We start from the raw sequence: 6905 nt of genomic DNA, 5'->3' as shown, positions 1-6905 counted from the left end.
ACATGCCTTAAGTGACAAGAAAATGCAATGTGCCATAGGTATTGTATACAAGTAAAGAATGCAGTGAACATCCATAAGTAACAAGCAGTGGAAATTGTAGCAAACGAACACTAAAAATCGTAGTAAAACAAATACAAGAGATTACATTTAATCATTCAAGAGAAAAAGAAAAAAATTAAAAAAAAGAAAGAGAGAGTAGTCATCAAAGTTCGAAATAACAGTAGGAATCAAAACAAAGCAGGAACGGTAATTAAAAAAAAAGAAAGAAAAAAAAAATCAAACAAGAATCACGAGTATTGAAGCAAATGGACAGAAAAATAGGAAGTGAAACAGAAATCGAAACAAACTGGAATATAACTCAAATAGAAATTGTTATAAAATAGGAACTCATTACATATGGCAATCAAAAGAAGAACCAGAATGAAAATAAGGAAGTGAAATGCCAACGAGATATCAATGCACCCAGCAAAGCGGAAAGGCATACCAATGGTGCTGAAGCATAAGATGAGTATTTCAAAGCACATGAAAACCAGAGTAATGCAGGAAAACAAAAGAAACAACAAAAAAAAAAATTTAGGAATGCCAACATTTCATTGTTGTAGCACGAAGAAGGGCTGATATTTACACAAGCAACATCAACCCGTCAGGAGTGCATTTGTGGGACTAAATGGAAAAGAAAATAACTATTGGGGAATTTAGAGAAGACAACAAGGAAAGAGGGATACTTACCGAAGCGGGTTGCAGAGGTTCAGAAAGAAGGAGACGATGCTCCTTTAATACAATAAGAGGGAAAACTCCTTGGTTCCTGTGAACACCCCAAATTTTTCAAATTCTTTTAAATATTCCCTTCTTGCCCCTAAATCCATCTTTGAGCAAATGAGTCATTTCAAATCTAAATTCCAGTTCATTTCTCAAATTTTACTAAATCTAAATTCATTTCATATGTTTAAATTGATTTTGGATCTGGATCCATTGTCCAGATCCAAATCTGAGTCTCCTTGTTCAAATTTTAAATTAAAATTATACAAAATACCAAAAATAGCCTTTAAATAGCTCGGATAGTCCATTCGACATCCGTTTGGATCCATCACATTGTATTTCTCGATTCGAATGTCAAAACTTGAACATTTTCTCAAAACCTGGGTCCAAACCCATTCTTCTGAAGAAATTTCCCCGAAATGGTCTAAAATTCTCAGAAAAATACTTTTGTAAATATTCCTCAGAAAAATACAAAAAATTAGTATTTAAAACTTTGTTTTCCTTTAAAATCTTAGTTTTCTACTACAAAAAAAATACAAAAAAATGGAAAAGCAATATGAAAATCAAAAATTGAGGAAAAGCAAATAGTTTTTAAAACTCGAAAAAGGAATTTTTGCCAAAAAACCTCATTTTGAGCCATTTTACAAAAAACTTAAAAAGAGGGAATCCTTGTTTTGGAAATTTGAGAAAGAGGAAACGGCCATCTCTCGCACGCTCCTCCCTCTCATTCTGACCCTCCATCTTCAAACGGCTGCTTCATCCCTCAGCCTTCCATCTTCAACCGAAATCCCCTCTCGAAGGCTCTTCTTCAGCTTTAAGAGGAAATCACGCAGGGGAAGCAAGGGGTCGTCTTCTACCCCTCCACATTCCTCTCCTTCACGGATTCAGCTTCACCCTTTCACCTTCTCCATTACGATCTGCCATCTACCTCGCCATCTCATTCCTTCTGATTGCCTTCTTCCGATCTTATTCTTCTGATCTTCCTCAAATCCTTTTCTTCTTCTTCTTCGCCTTCTTATCTCCTCTGGTCCTCTCCAAACAGAAAGGAAAGATTCTGTTACATCTGCCATCACAGGAAGCCAACCTCCTTCCCCTTCAGAGGTCCTGCGAACAAGGAAATCAATTCAGCCTTCCTCCAAGACATAAGCAGTTATCCCCCCAAAATCAATCCCAAACATGGATCTTCTTAATAGTGGAAATCATCAGTCTTCAGCTAGTGAGGATATGTTAGCTCAAGTTCCAGCTGGTGAGCCAAGTGCTAGGTCATTTGGGTCATGGATATTGTCACAATAATAAGAACATACCCGGATCAATTCTCTCAGGTTTTGGCTGCCGATCCTTTCAATCCTCAGATGGTTTCACCGATATCTCAGTTATAGCAACAAGTACAGCTTACATTCAAAAGGAGTCATCCTGATCGCAAAGGTACTTTGACACTTTTTCCTATATATCTATCTGCTGTATCATTTTCTTCATAGCAACACCTCACTGCTGAATATTTGCACTAATCACCACAAGTAAATTAGCATCCTTGCATCCATATACATTTTTTTTATTTCCTACATACAGTAACATCATATCATTGTCAACTGTACTTTTATTTATATTTCACAATATCTTTACATGGTTGTCACTACCAATCTCAATTATCATCCCAGGTCATCTGTATGCATCTTGCTTGTATTGTCCAGCATTCCCTGCACTCCCTGCTGCACTGTTATAAACGTCATCTTAGGAAACTCATACATCATTTCCCTGCCATGTCTTAACCATTTAATTGTACCATATGTCTGATTGGCATATTTCACCTGCATTGCATATAGGCCATACATATATATATATTATATACATATGCATATATACATATATATACACACATATATATATATATATATATATATATATATATATATATATATATATATATATATATATATATATATATATATATATATATATATATATATATATATATATATATATATATATATATATATATATACATATATGTATGTGGGCATACATCATTTTTTCATCTGTCCACATGAGCATCTCATTTTGCATCTTTAAAATCAAAGTGATATTCTTTACATACTAAGTGTTTTGCAGGGAACATATGGAAAATATCATTATTTGGGAGTTGTAAATTCGATTTCATATGCTGTAATAGTTAGAGTTTGAATGAGAATTTACATTTCTTGTTTTAGATAGAATGAATGAGCATTGTAAATATCATGAATTTCTTGTTCTTCATGCATTTTCCCTTATTTTTCAAAAATTCTCACAAATGGCTACACGAAGGGCACGTGCACCATTTCGTAAGAGGTAAATTAATCCTAAGTTGATGATTTACATCAATGGCCATAGTCAGGATGTAAACAAAACTTAGGATTTTTATCTTTTATAAAATAACACTGATCCACACTCGATCCTTTTCAAAAATCATCATATTTTCAAATATTTCATCTTTTATCAGAGTTTAACTTAAAATTAATTCAATATATATACCAATGGCCATAGTCAGGGTATATTGAGAGTTAATTTCATTTTAAACTCTATAAAAGCACAAAATATGTTTCATTCTTCACCTGAATTCAAATATAGATTATTATATAATACATTCAATGACCATAGTCAAGGATATATTATATCTTCAATCTTATTTTAATTCATTTAAAGAATGGAATAGCTTTTCAAAATCCAATTTCAAAAATTTAAATTCATTCATCATTTAGGATAGAATTGCATCATATTTTTAAAATTTCTTTTTCATAAATCCAAGTAATTCTTTCCTTCATTTCTCAGATCAAATCCTATTCATAAATTCAAATTCAATTCTATTTCTCAAAAGGATTCAAGAATTCAATTTCAAAGTCCCATTTGACTTTAAAACTTCAGAATCATCTTGTATTTCAAATTCCAAATTCTATCTTAAATTTAAAATCCAATTTAACTTTGAAATTCATTTGTATATTCAAGATTCAATTTCTAAAATTCATTTTCCAAGTTCAAATTAAATTTGGAAGTTCTTGATTCATCTTCTAAATTTAACTCCAAATCCATTTTTAGGATCCATGATTCAACACTCATATTGGATCTCAGACTTCAGATCCAATTCCTCTTTAGGATCCAGACTCCAATTTCACTTTGGATCTTAGACTTCAGATCTAATTTCTCTTTAGGATCCCGACTCCAATTTCACTTCGGATCTTAGATTTCAGATCCAATTTCCTTATAGGATCCAGAATCCAATTTCACCTTGGATCTCAGACTTCAAATCCAAATCCATCTTAGGATCCAGAGTCCAATTCTACATTGGATCTTAGACTTCAGATCCAAATCCATCTTAGGATCCAGAGTTCAATTCTACTTTGGATCTTAGACTTCAGATCCAAATCCATCTTAGGATCCAGAGTCCAACTCTACATTGGATCTCAGACTTCAGATCCAAATCCATCTTAGGATCCAGAATTCAATCACACTTTGGATCTCAGATTTCAGATCCAAATCCATCTTAAAATCCAGAACCCAATTTTACATCGAATCTCAGATCCCAGATCTTAAATCCATTTTAAGATCCAATTCCATTTCATTTCCAGATTTCAAATCTAAATCCACTTATAGATCATATCTGGGTTTCTTAAATTCGTTTCTACACCATTTAGATTTCTCAGATCCATTCTAAATTTAAGATTTCCAACTTCAAAATCTAAATTCCATTCCATCTCAAGTATTCATTTCCCTTCCTAAATCCAAGTTCAAATTCAAAATCCATTTCTGACTTTGAAACTTCATTTCCTCTCATTTCAAAGCTTCAAGTCATTCTTTCTCATTTATTCTTCCAACTCTGATTTACTTCAAAAACTTAGAACTTCTCTGATCTATCTCAAGTTCTAAAGTTAAGATTCAAACATTTCTTCATTCCATTACCAAGTTCATCTCAGAATACTTGGAAATTTTCAAATATCTTTCGAAAAGAGCATACATCCTTGCATTGCACAAGCATGATTCTTTGTGCATTTAGAGTTAGATTAAATTCTTAGATAATATTTAGGCAAAGCAAAAGGCATAGATTCGATCCTTGGTTCGATTACCCCTGGTAAATGTGCCAGGAACGGTCGAACCTCGTACCGACGAGCGAATCCCGTCTCTCCATTTTTCCCGCAATATTTTCAAAACGGAGCCGAGTTATTTGCTAAATATTTTCAAATTAAGGTCAAGTGAGACCCCGCAAAATAGTTCCTCTTCTTTCTTTCTTTCTTTTCTCTTCTCTCTTTCTTTTCTTTCTTTTGTTCTTCTCCTTTCAAAAAGGAGGAGAATGGAGGTTAGAAAAGGAAAAGAGAAGGAAGGGAGAGAAACCATAAAGAGAGGAAAAATTTTGCGATGATCACAGTTCCCTTTTGCTTGAAGGGACTCTGGAATAGGGGAGCATAGGCAGAAAGATAGAGGGAGGGGAAAGTAAAGGAGGTGAAAATCGGATGTAGTGGAGAATGCGAGTCCCCCCCATCGACCCCCCTGAGGGTCGACTTTATAGGAGATGGTCGTTAGGCCTCTTTCCAGATCGGGTCCCCAATTTTCACAAAATTTTCAAAATATGGCTTCCTTTATATTCGAAATCTTCAAAGAGGGGTTTTCTTTACGAGTTCTTTTCAAAGGGGTATTTAAAGTCATTTTCTTGATTTTTCTCTTTGTATTTTAATTAATTAATTTTTTCTTTTTCTTTTTCTTTTTTCTTTGTAATTTCTGTATTTTTTGTGTTTTTGAAAAAAAAAATCTAAAACTATGGGAAAATAAGAGATTTAAAACTATTTTTTTTGTATGTTTGAGAAATATTTATAAAAGAAAGGTTTTCTGAGACTTCAGGTTAATCTTTTGAAATTTCTTTAAAAAATGGGTTTAGATCCGAGATTTTGAGGAAATATTCAAGTTTTTAACCTTGAATCGAGAAATACAGATCATCGAATCCAAATGGACACCGGATCGACTGTCTGAGCCTTTCAAAAATTCTTTTTGATATTTTTGCGAATTTAATTTTGAAAATTAGATAACGAGGCTCGGATTTGGAATTTGGTAGTAGACCCGGATCCAAGAGCGAGTCCGATATGGAAAATAGATTTTGATTCCAATGAATGAATACTTAGATTGAAACGAATTTCATTTATTGAGAAAATGGGGGCCAGGGGCAAAAAGGGAATATCTACAAAAATTTTGAAAAATTTGGGGTGTTCACACAATCTTAGATTAGAATGTATGAGCATGCGTATTTTATAGAAATGCTTGTTTTCATATCATTTTCTCTTTTATTTCAAAAATTCACGAATGGGAAACACGAATAACACGTGCACCATTCTAATAAGAGGTAATTAATCCTAAGCAGATGACCCACATTGATGGCCATAGTCAAAATGTGAACAATGCTTAAGGTTTTTATCTTTTATGGAACAACATTGGATCCACACTGGATCCCTTTTTAAAAATCATATTTTTCTAAATATTTTCTTCCTTTATCAGAGTTTAACTTAAAATTAGCTCAAAATATATATCAATGGCCATAGTCAGGATATATTGAGAGTTAATTTCATTTTAAACTCTATAAAGACACTAAAATGTGTTTTATTTTTCATCTGAATTTAAATATAATTATTATATAATACATTTTATGACCATAGTAAAAAATGTATTATATCTTCAATCTTATTTCAATTTATTTAAAGAATGAAATCTGCTTTCAAATTCTTTTAAATTCATTCATCATTTAGGATATAATTATATCATATTTTCAATTTTTTTTCCAAAATCAAGTGATTTTGAGACAATTCTTCAAATATCTTCTTCATTTCTCAAAACAATCTTTAACTCTTATTCATAAATTCAAATTCATCTTCATATTCTCAATTCTATTTTATTTTAAAATTCAAAATTCAATATCCCAATTTCAAAGTTCAATTTAACTTTGAAATTTCAAATTCAAAAATTCAATTTCCAACTCAAATCAAATTTCAGAGTTCAACTCAACTTTGAAATTCCAAATTCTTTTTCAGGATCAAGATTCAATTTCAAATTTGATTTAATTTTCAAAATCAAAGTTTAAAGTTCAATTCAACTTTAAAATTTCCAGATTCATCTCCTAATGTCTAAATTCAAGT

The sequence above is a fragment of the Nuphar pumila genome, chromosome 4 (assembly GCF_984573655.1).
Source record: "Nuphar pumila chromosome 4, dmNupPumi1.hap1.1, whole genome shotgun sequence".
Lineage (NCBI taxonomy): Eukaryota > Viridiplantae > Streptophyta > Magnoliopsida > Nymphaeales > Nymphaeaceae > Nuphar > Nuphar pumila.
This window is presented reverse-complemented; position numbering follows the sequence as displayed.